Source organism: Anolis carolinensis, chromosome 4 (assembly GCF_035594765.1).
Source record: "Anolis carolinensis isolate JA03-04 chromosome 4, rAnoCar3.1.pri, whole genome shotgun sequence".
NCBI lineage: Eukaryota > Metazoa > Chordata > Lepidosauria > Squamata > Dactyloidae > Anolis > Anolis carolinensis.
Genome location: NC_085844.1, coordinates 23,569,016 through 23,591,578, shown reverse-complemented (window position 1 = coordinate 23,591,578; position 22,563 = coordinate 23,569,016).

Below are 22,563 nucleotides of genomic sequence, written 5' to 3'. Positions count from 1 at the left end.
TTCAGCAACTCAGTGCTTTAACACACTTCGCCACCAGGGCTCCTTATGTCATTTCTTAAGTGAATGTAAATAAGTGTAAGAATCAGGCCCAAGCATGCTGTGAATATTAAAAATCAAGTATCAAGCCACCTGGTTAGTCTCATATAATTTGAAGCCAGGGTGGAGCAGTTTTAAAGGTACTAAAGGAGTTTTTTTTTTTTTTTCGTGTCAGGAGCAACCGGAGTAGCTTCTGGAGTGAGAGAATTGGCCGTCTGCAAGGACGTTGCCCAGGGGACGCCGGATGTTTTGATGTTTTTACCATCCTTGTGGGAGGCTTCTCTCATGTCCCCGCATGGAGCTGGAGCTGATAGAGGGAGCTCATCCGCACTCTCCCCAGGTGGGATTCGAACCTGGCAGCTTTCAGGTCAGCAACCCAATCTTCAAGTCACTTAGTCCACTACGCCATCTGAGGGCTCCTACTAAAGGAGTACAAAGCTTCTATGTTGTTGAGGGTTTGTGTTGGAGAATTGGTGTTGAAGGAGTTGTGTTTGAGAGAAAGCTGCAAAGTTCCACAAGAAGGAGGAGAAAGCCTTTTGCAAGCAAGAAGGTTTCAACTGCTTGGGAGTGTTTGGCAGAAAGTTTTGAGAAGAGTGCCAGTCTTCTTCTGTATTGTAAATATTCTTTTGTATAAAGTTCTTTTCTACTACAAAGACAATTGGTGTATGTCTACTCCTTAAAGCAGAGAGGGAGAGCTTCTGCTAAAGAGGAGGCTAATTCTGTTGTCGCATACAGAACCCTTTTAATTCCACAATGACACTATGTTACATCCGTAGACCACTGCGACACAGAGGATGAGAGGAGACAGTAAGTATGGTTGTCCATCAGCACCAAACTATGTTAGCTGGCACTAGTCAGGACTGCCTCTCACCTCTGCAGTAGCTACAGCTAGTGAGATGGCTGTGAAAATCTTTGAGTCAATGCAGCATATAGTATGCCACATCAGCCCCAGGATATCAGGTCATGGTAGATCCACCCCAAATCCAACTCAAACCACTACATCACATTGACTCAATGGATCAGTTTAGGGACAGTATCACATCAGCGCTGAAGGAGTAGGCAAAGAGTATGCATCCCATCTGAAATCTTGTGCTTGCCTCCTGTAGATTTCTGGAGCTTGTATTGTAGGGGCGAGGCTTTTAAAATGCTCAGTCAGAAAGATCCTGGGATGCATATGTTTTACCTACTCTTTCAGCTCTACTATGAAAACACACTAATTCTCAAAGAACCATACTATCTCATTGCATTACAAACACCAGCATCCATAGGATGCTCCATGCCTGTTAAAATGAAATAATAATGCTATAATTGAAATGACTGAATATTTTATACATTTATCTAAGGCATACTTTGTGCACTGTTTGCTCAGTTGTAACATCCAAGCTTTAATTCTTCCTATTAGTCCCAAAGAACTGGAAACAACTCTACTTTTTCTTGTGCCTTCAAGTGTATGTGCAGTGCTAAGAGGCAACTAATTAAATTCCACTAAGTTGTCAATTAGATCAAAAAAATTCTAATGAAAGGTGCAATTTAATAAACTTGTTATTAATTAAAATCTAACTTTTAACTTTTACATGTCATAGCTGATTCATTACTCAAAACCCAGCTTACGTAGATTTTTGAAAAGCTTTTTTGTTTAGCCCGTTTAGGTTACAAGAAACAAGCTATTTACTCGAGAGTAGTTCCTGTAGGATGAGTTATGATAAGGACATTTGGCACTACAAGATTTTGTAACTGACTCTCCATGTCATCCTATTTCTTATGATGGATCCATATAATTAAACACTTTAAGTGAAATAAAGATGAAAGAAAATTAGGAGTGAATGAAAGAGAAGTAAAAAATTGATAGGAATTCTTATCTTCATTTTGATAAGGCTATAAACATCATTTAACATAAATATTTTTGTCATCTAGTAATGAAAATCCAATTGAATTTGATTTTTAGCTTACTGGTTCAAATTTATTGATCTTTTTCTTTTCATTTTCCCGGCCTGATGTAAACTGCATGCAATTGCAAACTCCTATGATCTATATGGTCTATATGTGCCTTTAGATCTATTTTTCTAGATAGTAGTGGGAAAGCTAGATATTTTCTACTGTATGATTTAATTAGAAAGAAAAATCTGTATTTAAAATGCTAATTAATGGCTCCAGTGGAATATAGTACAAGCATTCTGCTAGCCAATTGTCCAAAGAGACATTGCAGTTCACCTTGAGACTCCTTGACATGCTTGAGCAGCATGAAAAGAAAAATAGCTCATCCTTTACAGCAATAGTCTTTCACCTTAAGTGTTTAAACATTTGTTTTTTTCATTGATGCTTGGAATTCTTAATTATAAGTTGCTAATTTAGACCCTTCTTCAAGAGCAATTAAGTCAGAACATTCTCTAGGAGCAACTCTGGCTATTAAAAAACAAAACAATATAAACAATTATGCAAAGATTCCAGGCCTCTTTGAGGTGCCTGTCCATTTTGTTTCCAGATCATAGGGCCCAAAACTTGACATTTCCTTTTATCTCTAAGACTTTCTCAACAAAGTTTATATTCTCCAGACCTTTTCTTTTGCTGTCCTTCATTTATCAATTTTCTATTTTAAACCTACTCTTTAAGAGAATGGTACATATCTTTTCTGGATATACTGAAGCTACATGAACATCTATGTGAGCTGCTTGTGTATGTGTGCCTACTAGTAGTACCCTCTTTACTTATGGCAATCCCATGAACTTTATAAACTGTTTAAAGCAAGGAATACTCACAGTGGGTTTTGCCAACTGCTGATATCAGCCTTCAAGCTGACTTTGATTTGTAGCAATGCTATGAATGAGAGACCTCCAAGTCACACTATCCTCAACAGCCCTGTTCAGGTCTTGCTGACTGAGGAATCTGGCTTCCTTGAATGAGACAATCCATCTGGAATGTGGTCTTCCTTCTGCTCTTCTTCTACTAAGCATAATGGTATTTTCTAGTGACTCATGTCTTCTCATGATATAATCAAGGTATGACAGTCTCAGTTTAGTAATTTTGGTTTCTAGGGAGAGTTGAGGCTTGATTTGCTCTAGGGTCTACTGATTTTTTCTTTAGCAGTCCATGGTATTCTCAGAACCCTTTCCCAGCCTTCTATACTGGCTTTCACCACTGTCCAGCCTTTATAACTGTGCATAGAAATGGAAAAAATAATGGCATAAACAATCCTAACTTTAGTATTCAATTATACATATTAATACTATATGATCTTCAATTCTGTCCTATCCTCCTATGCCCTAAACTTCTTGTCCAAAATCTCTATTCTGATTAAGAGGTCACAGTATTGGAAAATCTTGAACTATTTCAGTGCCTTCATTGTCTGCTTTATAGTTATGTAAGTCATCTCCAGCTATTATTTTTTCTACACCATCTGGCTAGTGGTTTTCATTAATGTAAGAGGGCTAAAACTGCAACAGCATTATGTTCAATGGTTTGTAGATCACACCGTTATTTCTTGGCATGATTAGAGAAATGACAAATCCAGAATTTTCCAACTGGTGTGTACTTGAAAGTGGACAAATATTCCTGTGCCTGTGGGTTGCAAAGTTTATAAGTGCCCTCTCACCCCTCCCCCCCCCCATAAACGTTTAATCTGTGTTTTTTACTTTGTGCTCTCCCCATGTTCTTGTTTCCACATCAACAATTATTTTGGTCATTCCCTAAATCCTATAAATATTTCAACAAGTACTACATTAACATGTTGTTGTAACGTATGTTCTGGTCAAATGGATGTTCCAGTCAAATCTGATATACACCAACCCCTTTCTTTCCAAGATTTATTCAGAAAAGGGTTGCCGTTGCCCTCCTCTAAGTCTGAAAGAGAGTCCCTCTCCCCAGTTCTCCTGAAATGATTATCCAACACTGAGATCACTACACAAAAGTGGAATAAATTTAAGTAACTATTTTTCTGGGATGCCTCTAGGTAATAAAATTTGCAAACTTTCAGTTAAAATGCAGAAAATTGATGAGGGTTGAAGACAAATTGGTATGGCATCAACATTCCATCTGTAGGTCACTGTATCAGAAAGTTTGAAAATCCCTGTGTAAGAAAATGGAATGGTTCCTTATACCAAACCACTAGGTTGACTGAATACTTTATCTAAACAGATACACATAGAAATAATGCTTGATAATAAAGTAGAAAGGTGGAAACTCATGAGTACAAATAGTTATTAATTGTAAGAAGTTCCACAAAGCTGTACAGCACCGAGTTTAAGAAATAATAAACAAATCAGTGAGTAATGATTTTGTGTTGTTTGAACCATGTTTTAATAATAATAATAATAATAATAATAATAATAATAATAATAATAATAATAAAACTCTAAATGCTATATACAAGGAACCAAGCAACAGAAAGATCAATGTGCATGTCTCCTATTTGGAAATGTGTGAACAGGAAAAGAGGATTTCCCAGGAATCATAATCTTTAGTCACCTTAAGACAACTTATAAGAGCGGCTGGGGAATTTATGAGCTAATTAAAGATGGCAGTTCAGACACATTAAAGCAACTTGAGCAGAGCAGAAGAAAGTTGTTTCTGATGAACAGCTTCCTTGAATTAGAATGTGTCAACTTGAGAGGCAAGCATAACATATCATGGTATCTGGAGAATTGTGAGACAAAGGCAGGTAGGATAATTGAAAGGCTCTTGAATCAAAGTTACTTTCCTCGCCTGCTACATGCAAGGTCAAATAAAAGAATATATGTGAAAGAGTGGATTGTTTCCCAGTCTGTTCAGTAAAGGTTTATGGGTTAAAGCAGGGCCGTAGCCAGAAAAAAAAATGGGGGCAGTTTGAAACTTTTTTTAGAAAATCATGAGTAGTTCCATAATGCAAAATAATTTAGAAATCAGGCTCCATCGATAAGCTTCAGTGAACACGCAAGACAGATAAACTTCAGTGGACACTCATGGGGATTTGGTTAACAAGTTAAAATTCATGAGCAAACCAGTTTTTTTAAAACTTGAAAAATTGGGGGAGCCTAACCTCCTCCCCCTTGGCTACAGTCCTGGTTAAACTAGGAAAAGGGTGGTAAACTTTGGACTACAAATTCAGAATTTGCTAGTCAGCACAACCATTAAACATCTTGGGCTTCACAGTAAGAAATAAGTTGGATTTTAAATAAACAAAACAAGTTCCAGCCTTATGCCCAGTATGCCCTTTTCTTTGGAGACAATATCTTCCAACATTTCATATAATAAAACCAGAGGTGCATCTATTTATTTATTTATAGCATTTATATCCCGCTCTTCTCACTCCAAAGGGGACTTGGGGCAGATCACAGAACATACATATGCAGCAAAAATTCAGTGCCGTTTATATGTGGACAAGACAAACAATTGTACATAGAATAGAGGTAGATATAGGCTTTTCCCATTTTGGCATCTTGGAGGCTTATGCTCGGTTCCGACCACAGTGGGGTGCTGTCACTCCATCTCCCTGCCAAAGAGCTTTGTTCATAAACTTCCTTCTTTTTGATGAATTGCTAGCATTTTTCTGGGTGTCTTTAAAATACCTCCCCACTTTTTAAAAGCGGTACCTATTAATCTATTCACATTTTTGCTTTCGAATTGCTAAGTAGGTGAAAGCTGAGCTAAAGGTTCACCCTGACCCGGGCTTCAAACTGCCAACATTTTGACTGGCAAGATTTATTGCAGCTGGCAGTTAGCTTGCTGTGCAAAAGAATCAATATAATTTGATGCTGTAATTTTACAAGCTCCTTAACCTTTTCTGCCAAAAAGAGCTGATGCCTCATCAAATTACAGCTCCCATGATTCCATAGCATTGAGCCCTGGCCTTAAACTGGTGTCAAACTGCATTACTTCCACAATGTAGATCCACCCCTGGGAAACAGCATTAGAGTGTGACCAAGATAGCAAATTTATTACTGGAAAAGCTGTAATACTTTGCTTTTGCCTGAGCCAACTCCAAAGACAAAATCTCTCCCTCTCCCTGTTCTCTCCTAAGGTTGAGTTAATTGAGTACAAATTAGTTTTAGACTTTGAACTTAGTTTGCAGCAATTAAAGTAAGCTGAGAATGATGAAGGAAAGGGGGAAGAGCAGAGAGAAACTGGGACATTTTAAAAGCAGCTATAAAAATGGGATAGTAGAGGCTTAATCTGGACTATCCCTGCCAATTTAGGACAGCTGGAGATCATTAAAATGTGTGAGGAAGTTTTGAAGAAAGAATTGTGAAAAATATAAATTGCCCTTTGCCTCCTCTACAAGAACTTCTGCCCTCAAATGTGGTGCAGGCGCTATCTATGAAATAAGATTCAGCCATTTGTCCGGTCATATTTTTACACTGAATGTTCTTCACCTCAGTTAGGAAAATATCGTGGACTGGCTCTAGCTAGCCTTATTAACATGAATAACACGATAATGGGTCACAGCACTTTGCTTACTGAGGTAAAGAACCTTCAGTGCAATTCTCCACAGAAACAGGAAAGATCATTAGCATAAATTAGAACACATTATTTCCTGAATAGAGGCTAAATTCATATCAGGCCTCCTGCAAATGCTGTATGTATTTGTTTAAAGGGTTTTAAGGTGATTTTAACAGCCCACACAGAGTGTTAATTTTTTAAAATCTCCATACATGTTTTATTTGTTTTTTTCAAAGTCATCCATTTCTGGCCCATGACCTTAGACATTTTTAAACACACACTATTCTAGTGCTCACCAATTACATTCCCAGGTGGGGCATTTTAATGTAACAAGGTTAAAATCGCGAACCTAAAATCAAATGCACAAGGTAATAAGTGCAGTTTGCATGTATTAAGAAATAGAAGAATTACAAGGCAGAAGTGGAAAGTGATACCGTATTTTTCATTTTCTGGGAAAATCAACAGAAAGAGCGTTTATGCAAATATGGACCGGAAACAATATGGAGGACAAAACCTGTGTTTAACATTCTCTGTCAGTGCTACTATTCTTTGAAAATACAATGCTTTTCTTACTGTGTATATAACAGCTGTTTACCTTCAGTTTTTGGAAACAGGCCACACTAAAATCAGATCCTGCTAGCTTTGTTATGAAAGACTTAACTCAAAGCAAATTGAATAAATACCGTTTGGGCTATTGGCCATGGACTAACTGGGTGACCCTCCGAGTTCTTTGGAAAACAGTAGCTACAAGAAAGGGTTGGAAAAGCATGTTTTCTTTGTGTGAAGCTGTATTCATTGTGGTTTGGTGCGTCAGCTTGTGGTCATAATACTCTCAGAAGGATTTACCAACAGTTTTGAAAATGAATATATTTTGACTAGTCAGGGAGCTTTCACCCTAGGTTTTTTTAATTGTGGAATTGCTTACTTGCTTTTTATAGGGCATGAGAGTCAGTGTGGTGTAGTTGTTTGAGGGTCCTTCCTGACAGGCCCAACTCTGAGAAGTTGTGGTTGATACTTAGTTATTATGCTTAAAAACATCACCAAGGTCTCTTTTTGTAATATCACCATTGTCATATCACCAAGGTCCACTCCTTGGGCTTTCACATGGGATTGTCCATAAGTATCAGGATTTGGCATTGAAAATTTAGAGTCTGGAATCATTCTGATTTGGCAGCCCTAAGTCTTAATGGCATTGTCATCACATGGGGCCAGCTCAAGATATTTAACTGCTTGAGGTTAAGAACAAGACACCATCTAATATGCAAAAAGCCAACTGGTTTGGCCACTGAATCTATCTTCAACATTGCTAATGGGATCACACCTTCCACTATATTTAAATGCACCAGGAAAGCATAAGTAGTGCAGGGACCGAGATCCTAAAATATATGACAGCCGCAATACAAGCCACAATAGCCCGAGGATGGAGGGATGAGACAAAATGGAACGTAGAAATTTGGTGGTTTTATATATCAGAATATATAATCAATGATTTCATTAATCAAAGGAAAAGAAAATATACAAATTGTCTAAAAGAACCTGACTGGTTCAGGAAATGGTCAGTCCTAATTAACAAAATAGATGGAGACGAAAGATACACCACCTTGAACCAGGCGTTCCACACAGTTAAAATGATACAATGATAATATATTGAATTGCTGTTCCAGGGGAGAGGGGGAACGGGGGAGGGGAGGGGGGTGGGAGCTACATTCCAAAGGATCGTTTAAAATGTCATTTAAGCATTACTTACTTTTGGTATTATGTATATTGAAATAAGACATGCATCGCTAAAATTTTGTTAATTGTTGGAATGTAATAAATTTTTTTTAAAAAAGTGAAAAAAAAGAAGTAGTGCAGGGCACACAATTCTTCCCATTAACAGTGTATCACTGCCTCCAAATTTCTCCTATCATCAACAAAGGTTTTTCTGCCAATGTTTTCCCTGTTTCCTTCTGTAGGATCTCACCACTTTTGAGTTCATCAGCAGTTTTAGATTGCATAGTGATTATTTTATTATCTACATTCAATGCCAGAAAACAGGGATTTTTTTTCCAAGGGAAGGTCAGCAGTTCATCCTTACTTTATGGATTAGTGACACTACCTTCCTTTATGCTGGCAAAGCATTTTGACACTATGTCACGCCACATGAATAATAAATAACATAGAGTGGCAAGTATTATCCTTGCAAATATTCAATTGTACCTTAAAGCATGGATCTGATTGAAGGGGTTGTTACTGTGTCTTAAATAGGGAGAACTGCTGCCCAGAAGTTTTCAGGTCAAATCAATGTCTTGTTTTTGACCTGTTAGTAAATTAGGACCACCAGTACAGTTATTTATAAATGATAAAATGATGTGCTTCTTAGTTCAAGCAAAATAAATCATGCTATTTACATAAGTACTACTGCCAATCTGCTAGGCATTTGCCTAAATAAATATCTTTGAAGGGTTAGCTCAGTGTTTTCATTTCTGAAAAAAAAACCCTGCAGAATACCTCTCTCACTTTAGTAAAGTAGTACTTGGTGGTGGCTTCCAATCTGGGTTTTAGTCCAAATTTTAAAGGAGATAACTGAGATTCCAGACTTCAAGGGATAACTCCTTTACAATTTGGACTAAAATACTAACTCTTTTCACTGCTCAAACACATGGAACCCACCAGATTACCATTGTCAACTTGTCATCATCCAAAGCATTTTCTGGATAATATTCTTTATAAGCTATGGTGCTTTCCCACTTAAATTTGAGTCTACACATATATTAGATAGTGTATAAGGTGAGTAGATACTGCACTGAACAGAGTGAGGTACCATTGATATTGTCCAGAAAAGAACCTTTCTGCATTTCTATACATCTTTTTAATTTTTATCTCAATGCAGAAATCTAGATGCAATTGTAACATTGAAGAACAATGAAATTTTCAAAAGCATAATCTATTACATGCTACTTCTGCAAATAAATAGATAGGGTTTTAAAAATCTTTAATCAAAATTTGTATTTTTATTGCTGTGGAGGGTGAGAATCACTGGTGAGATTTTCTTATCCATACACCAGAATAGCTTAAAGTATTTGATCAAAAGATATCTCCAGAATTGTTCTGTGGAGCCTTCAGAATTCATCCACTGCTCAGCACAGCTCCTAGATTTCCAATCTGGGTGTTCATAATTTTCCTGTTTTGCATCCCATATGAAGAAAAAAGGGATACTATAGAAACAAACAAACAGCATTTTGCGAGACCATATGGCAACCAACTTAACATCCAATATCTTTGTGCCTTTGTGAGTACATTTGTCTAAACAGCACTAGAAAAGCGGAGCAAATAAGGTAACTCTTTCCAATGTTGTGGAAACTTAGAAGTGAGCTATTGAACATGTAGACCTGTAATTATTGATCCAGAGAACACTAGTCACGGTTCGGTCCAATCGATTTCAGCAGTAATTAGCCAGAAAAGAGAGATAGAAGATCAATAAATAACAGAGGAGTATATGATTTCTCTGGAGCAGAACTGCTGTCTGACTTGCTTTGTGTTGGTTAATCCACAAAATTAATATGACACATCAAACAATATGGAGTTAAACTGCTGTAGCAGCAGCTGTACGCAGGAAACTCTGTGAGCTGGAACTGCATCTTGGTGGAAGAAAATGCTAACAATCCCTTAAATTTCTTATCAAAATACAGTCCAGATTGCAACCCATGCCAATCAAAGTGGTGTAAAACTGCTGTATCCACAACAGCAGTAACTTCCAGGAAATTCCTGTCTGCTGGATGCCAGAGCTAAGTATGTCACTTGGCCTTATAAGGACACTGCAAACCAAGAATTCCTAGCTCAAACCTACTCTTGTAATCAAGGTAAGATGATATTATTTTGTCAGTGAAATATACCTATAACTCCATCTTGTTCCTGAGAAGATGTCTGTAACTCTTAATTGCTGGACACAGGAATTCCACTTGGGAAGAATAGCAGAGACACAAAAATTTGTGCCCTTTTTCAGCTTTGCACAACCAAAAGGGCGTCAAGCATACATTCTGTGAAGAAATACAGAGTTTTATTTTCCTTTTTGTGTGTGCATAAAAGCATTGCTATTGAAGGTTTTTTAAAAGCACAACAAATGGTTTCTAGGAGGACAATATGTTTTGGTATAATGTCTATAATTTTTCATCCCCCCCCCCCAAATATTTGGGTACCTTGTTTGCATGAAATCAACCAGTTTTTTTAAATTGTGGTTTTGTGCAAAACTGCATGTTTCTTCCCAGAATGATATCTTGAAACACTTCAGAATGCACAAGTACCATGGAAAAAATGTTTTTTTTTTCTTCCGGAAATGTTAGGTGGACAAATATTTGCATGTTTTTGAACTGCTAGGTTGGCAGAAGCTAGGGCTGACAGTGGGAGCTCACCCCACTCTGGAGTTGAACCATTGACTTTTCAGTCAGCAAGTTTAGCAGCTCAGTGGTTTAACACATTGCACCACCAGGGTCCCCAGATGCACCCATAAGATTCAAAAGGCTTTCCATGCCTAAATACTATTGCAATGGAATAAACAGGTAAGATTTATAAGCTTAGTTGCTTTGACCTGCCTTCTTTCCCTAGCCCAGACCACTGCCAGAATGAAACATTCAAAAGCCTTTTTTCAGTTGAAATTTGACCTTTAAGTTGAAAAAAAAATCCCTCTGTCTCTTTTCCATACATATGTTTTCTTTTGAGGTGACTCAGTAGAAATTTTGTATTCCTAGGGTGGTTTTTTTTTGTGGGGGGGGGATATGCCCCACTTTTATCTATAAGATGATACAGGGCCAATAAATTTAGGAAATAGGGATTTCATCTAATGTGGTCCACATATTTGCCAGGTAGTTACTGAAACATATTTTAGTTCTTGGTAGAGCAGTGGTAAGGGAATGGAAAGTGGCTTTTGTGATACAAATGATTAATAAGAGAAACTGGCTACACGTTTGAGATTGCCTCCTGTCTCAAAGTAGCTCAGAGCACCTCTGTCTCTCAGAATTGTTCATTTAATGGACATGCAAAAATCCTTATTAATGTTCAGTACATAAGTTACCACTGCCTAGGGGAGACACTAACTTTTGCAACTTCTTTTTACAATCTGCATTAACCTTTTATAATGAATACATATATCTAATTGTGCCCTGTAAATCTCTCACTCTATTATTTGCTTGTTAGTGCCATTCCTGAGAATGCCATTCCTTCCACCAAATATGTAAAACAGCTAATCTTCACTCTATATGTTGTGTAATGGTCCTGTGGGTCTGATGTACTTACTGGGACAGATTCAAGGACTGACAAAATGAAACAGATCTGCTGATGCTACAAAATGACAGTTTATTGGTCACAGAGATGGAACATTATTGAAGAGATAAAAAAGAAGTGCAAGGAAAGCTCACATTATTATTTCCTCTAGGGTCAGACTGAGAGGGCATCTACACTGCAGAGTTAATGCAGTTTGGCACCACTTTAACTGCCATAGTTCAATGTTATAAAATCTTAGTAGTTGTAGTTTCACAAGATCTTTAGCGTACTGTGCCAAAGAGTTCTGGCACTTCACCAAGCCTGAATTCCGGGATTCCTTAGCATAGAGCCATCACAGTTAAAGAAGTATCAATCTGTGCTAATTCTACATTCTGAGGGGATCTACATATGGTGCAAGTTCAAATCTTAGTAGGGCTACTTTGAAAAAAATAGTTCATTATATTGTTATTAACATTTAAATCTTCTGTATAGTAAAAAAAAGAAATGAAACTCATTGTGCTATACATTGTGATACTCTTCATGCTTTCAGTTCTTTGGTTATTGGGGATGGGGTTAGCGAAACCTCAGTTTGATAAAGATACAGTATGAAACTTGTAAAATTCATGTCAAAATGTCCCTAAATTACTATTAGAATTAACTAACAAATGATTGGAAAATTTACTCATTACACTAGGGATGAAAAAGCTCTTCAGGTTCCTACAGCAATTAAAATCCACATCAGTTTTAAGAAAGCCATCATACTAGGAAAATAAACAAGAAACACCACAAAAAATGTGTGGGAAAATTGAGTCGAAATGTTGAAATGTTGAAACATAGTCACTGGTCAGAAAGGCCTATTCAACAATTTGAGGGATGTGGAAGTGTGCAAGACCAGCCATGATGGCTGCAGTCATCATATGGACTGCATTATTCTTCCTCTTGTGTTACCTAAAAAAGGCTACATTGAACACAACATTAAGAGTTCTGTCTGCAGAGCTACACTATGGCTCTCCTGCAACTAAGTCTAGGATGCATTATTCTGCTGTGATAGCTCTTCCCTCAACCAAGTCTGCCAGTGTTGCAGAAATGAAAAATTAAAGAAGCTTTTGACAACAGACCTCTGAGATCCACTGGGAAATCTCTGGAGGTCTCAGTGGAGTTTGCCATTGGTTTGTGTCTTGCCATGGGAAACAAGCTGGACCTTTTTCTGATCCTTTCCCCACTCCCCACCTGGACTGGAATGTGAATCCAAGGGTGGCTTTGGATGTTGTAAGGGAGGAATAGAATATCATCCTCCACAATGATCATAAGAATGCATATGCACATCTGGGCTGGATGTATACATGTGTAATGCATTATAGAAGAAAGCCAATGTGGAGTAGTGGTCTGAGAATTGGACTGTAATTCTGGAGACTAGGGTTCAAATCCCTGCTCAACTATTTCAGCTAACTGGGTGATCCCTAGCTAGTCATATTTTCTAGCATTCAGAAGGAGGTTAATCCCCTTCCCCCCAAAAATAATTGGCCAAAGAAGCCTTGTGAGACATTCACCTGAGGGTTGCCATAAGTTGAAAATAACTTGTAGGCACACAACAGGTGTGATGTAGTAGCTTGAATGATGGAATAGAACAGTGGTTCTCAACCTGGCGTCCCCAGATGTTTTTGGCCTACAACTCCCAGCAATCCCAGCCAGTTTACCAGCGTTTAGGATTTCTGGGAGATGAAGGCCAAAAACATCTGGGGACCCCAGGTTGAGAACCACTGGACAAAAACTTTAGGAGAAAAAGGTTTGAATCCCTGGCTAACTGTGGAAACCCGCTCTCTCAGCCTCAGAGAAAGGCCATGACAAACCTTCTCTGAACAAATCTTGCCAAGAAAACTTATGAGTTGGAAACAGCTTGAACATACATAACAGCAACAGCAATATCACTGAGTAGCTGCTGGGCAAAGTAACTTTCCTTCCACATAGCATATTAATTTTAACAGCATTGTGTCCCCATTGCATCAAAAAAAGCCATATCTATACTATTCCGACCTCATTAATTCTAGGTAAATGTTTTTGTTATGATCATAGTTTATCATGCCAATGATAAACTATGAAAAGTCTATAATAAAACAGCTAGGCTAGACTGAACTTTCTCTGGATCCAACAAGAGTCTTCAGAAGTTCACAAAAGAGAACAAGAAGCTCTTTGATAAACCCAGAGTCCACTTTTACAAAAGACTTGAATTTGTGATTTGGAGATTTGTTATCATGTAAAGCTTTCATTACTGTGACATCTAGATTTTTTTAAAAAATCACAGGCTAGTTACACATTTCTTTGCAACTTTCAAACATTCTTCAGATTGTCAGCCTATCCTAAACGTGAATTGACAAAGGTTTTTCATTTTTAATTAGAATGGGGATCCAAGCAGAAAAGAGTTTTTTAACTGACTGGTTAAGTATTACTTTAAATATTTGGGATCTAGATTTGAACCAAGCCATGTTCTTTGCTGTTGTGATAGGGCTGGTTGAATTGCAATTACAAAGCTTTCCATTGTAGACTTGCTGAGATGCATGCATGGCTGGATATCATAAAGAATTTATACCGAGGTGTTAGGAGTGATTTGAGATTCCCATTAAAAGGAATAGCCTTAATCATCCACAATAACATTGCATTAATTATTGATAGATCTAATCAGTAGTCTGAAATTGCTCACATGAAATATTAATCAGTGGTGCAGATGAATTCTTAGATTTGTGATGAGCATACCACCAGGTAAATTCAAGCTTTTATTATTTACAGTAGCAATATTCTGAGAAAATGAATGATAATGTGACTAGAAGGATAGTAGCCAATAAGAAGACTTATCTCAATGCATAACCCTCTAAAACCAGTGAGGATAGAGGTATGAAAGCATCTCTGATACAAATGCTCTTGTGACATCAACAATCAAGAAACCAATCTTTCAAACCAATTTTCATTTTTGCATCAGTTTTTTTGGGGAGAGGAGGACAGGTATATATTTCTCAAGAGGTTTTCTTATCATCAGCTTGGCCGACAGTGACACCTGATGCTTGAGGATGGTCAACCTCTGCTCAGCTGAGACTGAATTGGCTCAGAAATAAGCCATTCTTCCTCCAATCATCATCACTACCATCATCATTATTATTCTCACCACCATCTGTCTTTTGTATTGCTTTTTTTCTGTCAAGCAAATAAATCAAATGTGGGCTAGGCAAAACCATGGTTAGCTGGATCTATAATTGGTTAAGAGTGCTCACCAATGCTTCCTCTTCATCCTGGAAAGAAGTGACGAGTGGAGTGCCATAAGGTTCCGTCCTGGTCCCGGTTCTGTTCAACATCTTTATTAATGACTTAGATGAAGGGTTAGAAGGCATGATCATCAAGTTTGCAGATGACACAAAACTGGGAGGGATAGCCAACACTCCAGAAGACAGGAGCAGAATTGAAAATGATCTTAACAGATTAGAGAGGTGGGATGAAACTAACAAAATGAAGATCATCAGGGACAAATGCAAGATACTCCACTTAGGCAGAAAAAATGTAATGTACAGATACAGGATGGTGGATGCCTGGCTCAACATCAGTACCTGTGAAAAAGATCTTGGGAGCCCTCATGAACAACAAGTTAAACATGACTCAACAATGTCATGCAGTGGCTAAAAAAGCCAATGGGATTTTGGCCTGCATAAATAGGAGTATAGTATCTAAATCCAGGGAAGTCATGCTACCCCTCTATTCTGCCTTGTTTAGACCGCACCTGGAATCACACTGTGTCCAATTCTGGGCACTGTAATTGAAGGGAGATGTTGACAAGCTGGAATGTGTTCAGAGGAGGGCAACTAAAATAATCAAGGGTCTGGAGAACAAGCCCTATGAGGAGTGGCTTAAAGAGCTGGGCATGTCTAGCCTGCAGAAGAGAAGCCTGGGAGGAGACATCATAGCCATGTATGTGAGGGGAAGTCATAAGGGGGAGGGAGGAAGCTTGTTTTCTGCTGCCCTTGAGATTAGGACACAGAACAATGGCTTCAAACTACAGGAAAGGAGATTCCACCTGAACATTAGGAAGAACTTCCTCACTGTGAGAGCTGTTCAGCAGTGGAACTCTCTGCCTCGGGGCGTGGTGAAGGCTCCTTCTTTAATTGGAGGCTTTTAAACAGAGGCCGAATGGCCATCTGTCGGGGTGCTTTGAATGTGATTTCCCTGCTTCTTGGCAGGGGGTTGAGCTGGATGCCCCACGAGGTCGCTTCCAACCCTATAATTCTATGATTCTAAGCATCATCAAAATTGAAAATACGTTCCAGGCTTCCAACCTCACTTTTGTAACTTCTTCCACAATCTTCCATCTCACTTTATTTACCTAGCTTTTCGTGTTCTAATAGTATCAAGAGAGAGAGGACAAACAGAGGGATTATCCCTTTTTCTTAGTCTACCACCTGTTTTGTCGTACATTGAGCATACAACAGCCCCTGGAATATATAGTTTGGCTGATGATTATGTTTATTATGATGTTTTTTCTCATCAAATTAGTTCATGATAATCAATGTTGAGCTCTGCCATTATGCACAGTTGACTTAATTCAGCACCAAGCCCAGAGTTGTCATTAGACACAGTAGGGTTTTTTTAATGTCAGAAAACAGCAACAAATAGTTTGGGATTTGAGTTAATCATTTTGTTTTTACTGCTGGGGCTGGAGAGCAGTAATTCAGTGATTTCCTTCCCCCTTTCCCTAATATGGCTGTCTTTAGATACTATAAATCTCATTATGGATGGTAGATGCCACTTGGAACTCCAATTCAGAAATCAAATATTTCAGGCCAGCTCTCTCATTTTCTCATACACTTTTATGTGGCAAATGAATGAAAAAAAAAACCATCTTATTATGAAGTGGGAAAAGGGGACCTGGATTTTCTAACAATTAATATATAATATATAAAAACATAATTCCTTCTCTGCCACTCCTAGGCGGCTTTAACAAAAAAGAACATCTGAAATCTCCAGCACAAAGTAGGTATACTTTATCAAATTCAAGAGCAGCTGTCACCTGCCAGGTAGGTATAGTTCTTTTGTCCCTGGTTGCTAAGAGACACCGATCATCTAAATGAGGCAGTCATTGGATAGAACTGAAAAATGGCCAGTCTAATGATACATTTTCATTTTGAAGACCATCTTTTAGAAAGCCTCTTCACTGCTGTTAGTTTTGCCAAGTGAGGGAGAAAATGAAGAACTTCATCTAAGAGTGTGTGCAAGAACTATTGAAATGAATGGGACAAGTTGCAAGATCATAGGAATGCTTTGTAAATTACTCTTCTGTGATTTCTCTTCTTTGGCTCTGTCAGTGAAAACGCCCAAGCCTAAGCAAACCAGGCCTATGGGAAACACAATATTCTTGCCTCATCCAGAAGGATGGTTTACGTAACTTGTTAATGTATAAGAAAGCAATACTGCTGCAAACATGTAGGTTGACTTGTCTTGCTCGTAGCAGAGAGTTATGTCTCTCTATACATCTGTCTATCCAACTTACTCCCTGAAGATATCCATATACAGGCAGTCCCCAACTTACAAACAAGATAGGTTCTGCAGATTTGTTCTTAAGTTGACTTTGTATGTAAGCCAAAACATGTACATATATAAAGTCAAACTTCAGTCTGTCTACCTATCTGTCATCTGCATATGTATGTATTGGCTTTGGAAAGCATAGGGAAGGGTTTTTATTTTGCTGTCTGTGCCCCTGTTCCGAAGATTTCACTTCATTTTCTGTTCCTGTGATAATTAGATTTCGAAAAATTTGGCTAGTTCTGGATGTAAGGATTGGCAATAGAGCTTCAATTGAGACACCTTTTCCCCAAGTCACTCTTTCAGGAGTGAAGCTCCCTTTGGATTAGTAGATTTCTGTCACTTCCTGTTGTCTCACCCTCATTTGTAACCATGGGTCATTTGTAAGTCAGATGTTTGTAACTCAGGGACTCCCTATATATGACATAAATGGGACTATTCAATCCTCACAGGCTAGGAGAGCAAGGAGTCAGGAGCACACATGGAGCTCTGCAGCCATCTTGGAGTAGAGATGGCAGTAATAATGGCATTATCCACCCCTTTTCCATGATGAGTGCAGGGAAAAGGGGATGGTCCTATGTGGATAATAGGGCTGTGCAAAAAATCCTAAGAGGGTTGTAAATAGTGTTTAAAGTCTGTACATACGACTCGATTTAATGACCCCTAGATCCATCCCCCATTGAATACAAATGAATCAAAATCCCCACCTATGAGCCTGATGGGGGAGGGCATGCAACCTTTGGTGGGGCCTCTTGTTGTGTGGGGGAAACTGACGAACAGTGGGAATAGGAGAGAGAAAGAGAAATCTCCTGGTCTACCAGGCGCAGGATCTGAAACTCTCACACCAGAGACCTCCTCCCATGTCTTTGTCTCTTCCCCAGGCCCAGTGCAGGGCAGGGCCTACTTGCATAAGGCTGGGCAGCAGAGAGAGAAGAGTTGCCCCAAGCCCCTCTTCCACCAGATATAGCTTAGCTCTTGTAATATTTTTAAAAAACAATAAAAGGAAAAAACAAACAAACACATTTCTCATCACTTCATATTATATATAACCCAGAACCCTTAGGAATCATTCAAAACTCTTTAGAATCAAAATAAGGTTGCACAAACTTTGTAAATACAAATGAAGTGGATTATTGGAGTTGTGTACACCTCTAGTAGATAATGAACTGGTCCAAATCAGAAACAATCATGATCTTCACACTGCTCTAAGGCTTCAGGGTTGATGTGGAGTTTTAGGTAAACTATAGACATGGGGCTAAACTGGATTAACTTGGTTTACTTACAGCAATTCAGTAAGTACAAAAATGGTGTGGGAACAGTCAGAAGTCAACTCATAGTGTATGGACTATAATGTTTATGTAGATGAGTACTAATTATCTCCTAACCATGGAAACATCAGTTTCTCTGTCACTCTTTATATCTCAAAACCTTGTTTTCAGTTTTACAGTACTTTATAAGAAAGAAAAAGGACCCCTGCAATGCCTCAGTGTTTAATTACACAACACTGGAATTATTTGTCATCTTGGATTTGTTTTTATGTGTTGGAGGAATTGAGTTAGCTGAGTATAGCACATGCTGAACAATGGTCAGAACATCACATATTTGCTTACGCTTGTGTCATATGAATACATTGACATCCAGATCATAGATATAAATTATTTATGGTGAATATTGCTAGGCAAACAATGCACAAAAAAGAAACTGTGAAAATTAAATGCTTCCTTTATTTTTTGTTTGAATTTCATGATTCTGAGGATGAAGGGCACAGATTAATTATTTCCTATTTTATGTATCCTACTTATATGTGATTGCTTTGAATCTCCCAACATGGGACATCCTCCTCCTTCTGCTTTGGAGAAGTCTTTTCTAAATAGAGAACCTGTAAATAAAGATTCTGTTGATATGTAACATCAGTAGTTGTCCAATCCAGGAATACAGTACAACTTTCTAATCCACGGACAAGATACCCACATGCTATTCTATGTTATTTCTGGATATATACCATAGAATAGCACTATAGAGGCCCATCAATGGAAGTGTTTGTAGGTCTCTCTAGAGACAAAAAATATGGTTCATTATTACCATGGTTTCAAGTCTACATTGCGGGGGGGGGCAGGTGTGTATATCTTGGATTTAAGGATGATGATAGTGGATTGCTTATTTTAAGTGGATAGGCCTGACAGTATGTAGGATGATTTGGAAGGCCAAACCCTCCCTTTTTATTACAATTTACATCCCTTTAATTTACATTTTAAGGGGAGGTGTATCCTGCAAAAATACCCTGAACAATATATACAGTTTTGAAAATACTTGAGAGATATAAGTTGAGTAATTCCACAGATAATCATGCACAGTTTTAGGTATAACATTCAGGCCCATCTTTCTAAATGGTGTGCAATAGCTTATATCAAGAGCTGAGGAGCCTTATCACCAAGGTGAAAGAAGAAAGTGCAAAAGCTGGGATGCAGTTAAATGTCAAGAAAACCAAAATCATGGCAACCAGACCGATTGACAACTGGCAAATAGAGGGAGAAAACGTGGAGGCAGTGACAGACTTTATATTTCTAGGTGCAAAGATCACTGCAGATGCAGACTGCAGCCAGGAAATCAGAAGACGTTTACTTCTTGGGAGGAGAGCAATGGCCAACCTTGATAAAATAGTGAAGAGCAGAGACATCACACTGACAACGAAGGTCCGTATAGTGAAAGCAGTGGTATTGGTATTCCCCATAGTAACCTATGGATGCGAGAGCTGGACCATAAGGAAGGCTGAACAAAGGAAGATAGACGCTTTTGAACTTTGGTGCTGGAGGAAAATTCTGAGAGTGCCTTGGACCTCAAGAAGATCCAACCAGTCCATCCTCCAGGAAATAATGCCTGGCTGCTCACTGGAGGGAAGGATATTAGAGGCAAAGCTGAAGTATTTTGGCCACATCATGAGGAGACAGTAAAGCTTGGAAAAAATCACAATGCTGGGGAAAATGGAAGGAAAAAGGAAGAGAGGCCGACCAAGGGCAAGACAGATGAACGGTATCCTTGAAGTGATTGGCTTGACCTTGAAAGAACTGGGGGCGGTGACGGCAACAGGGAGCTCTGGCGTGGACTGGTCCATGAGGTCACGAAGAGTCGGAGACGACTAAGCGACTGAGCAGCAGCAGCTTATAGCAGCTTACTTACATTAAGACTAATGGTCTGAGAAGAATCCCTAGGTACAATTGTAACCAAATAAGTAATAGAATTTGGGGAATATTGAAACTGCCAAGTTTTAATTATACTATTTCCACACTTTAGGGATGTTAAGAATATTGGTTATTTTTCATATTCTTAATGAAAAAAAAAAAGGTTTTCCACATTGAAACTGGAAGTGATGTAATGTGACCTCCAGTCATACTGGGCATGCTGGTGCAGCCAGATGGGATGCAAGGAGGTTGCAGAGGGGAAATGGACCTCATTCACCCCACAGTGGTTCACCTCTGTTCAGATAAACATTTTCTCTCCTTACAGTGAGATGCCAAAATTTTTGTTTTAGTCATCTCAGCAGAATTATTTTTATATTTTAAACCTATTTGTAACTATTCACATTAAATGTTTATATGAGAGAACTGTAAAATTGTGTGGGTAATTTGTGTTTTTTTGATCAAACATCCTGTCTTTTCATTTCTTGCTGGGATAAAATTTTAGCACTTCAAAGGGGAAAGGCCCTAGTTCTGTGTTGAGAGAAATTTCTGTGCAAAATATGGAATGTGCTTGGGGGCGGGGATACATAGTTTTGCTCTGATGTTGGAAGCAGAATCTTTGGAGGGCATTGGAGACTCTTTGACAGATTGTCTTCCCATGTTAGGAAAATATGTTTAAACCAAATCAATGGTATATTTACTCCTCCCCCAATATCCCCATTGTAAGTGCCAACTACTTTTATGTTAAGAACTACCTATATGTCTTGCAGCACCCAGTTATTCTGATAGTTATAGATCAATAATGTATTGTCTCTTGTTCCATTCCTGACCACCTGACTAGCTGCTTAATTAATTCATTAATAATTGCTATCAGCCCCATTCCATAACTGAATTAATTTTCCGCTTGCTTAATTTATGCATGCCTTTAATGATTTGTCTGTATATTGGATTAATTGCTGGGCCTTCCTCCTTCCTTCTTCCCCCTCTAACTCTACTATGCTGGATTAATTCTTTTTCTCTCCCACCTCTTAAAAAATCCTCAGCTTACTTTTAGCAGCATAATCTTTGTAATCCATTTTTAAATAATTCCACTGATACTCCAATTACATAACTCAAATCATTTATAGTGTTAAGCATAATCTAAACATAAGCCAGTAGCCCATATCTTGAGACACCAGTGGCAGTTAATTAGTACACTTAATTCCTCCCACTGCTATCTCCTTATGACAAATAAAAGCTAAAGCTTATCTGCTTCAGACTCTCAGTCTTTTTTGATTAACCTTTGAAAAAGCAACTGGGTGGGATCCAGATTTAGACATATGCAACTGTTCAGGCTGAAGTGGACTCCCCATGGCAGTTCCTTCAACTACCCTAAAAATGTGGCATAGATTTCGACAGCAATTTCTTTATGTCAGTTGGAAACATCTTAAATGAATCAAACATTTTCACTTGTGGGAGGCAGATTTTGGATCCAAATCAACAGCCTTGAACTATGAGAATAGGTGGGCAAGAAATGATGATGATGATGATGATGATCATCATCATCATCATCATCGTCGTCGTCGTCGTCGTCGTCGTCATCTAGTCTGCAAATTCATAACACGATGACATGCATGCCATTCTGGACAATTCATAAATTAGATGTTTTTTAAAAGGGCAATTAACTTCACTGGTCAGATAGGACTTCATCACATGGATGAGGTCCCACGGGCTGATTCACCAGCCTCTGGGACAAATCGGTGGGGCATTGGGGTGTAATCCTGATGCCCCACACCCTGACTAACTCACAGCAATGCTTCCTCCTGCTCTGGCCCTGTGGTTTGCAATGGAACACAGGAAGCCTCCCACGGTCCCAGCGCAGCGTCGTAGGATGCTTGCGCATCAGTTGAGCCATGGAGTCCCACCGGAAGTGAGCCTGCATCATCAATTGGGGCAAAAGAATCCTATGGCACTGCAAATGACTTGTGATGAATTGATACATCTAGGTCACTGGAGGTGGGCTGCAAGCAATTTGTTGCTTGATTTATTGATTTTATGTTTAAAATGTGCAAATTAAATGTCTGTTCTGCCATTCTGTCTCATCATTTCAATATTGACCATGGCCCATTGTCTAGTAGCTTGCCATTTTGCCTATCATGATAAG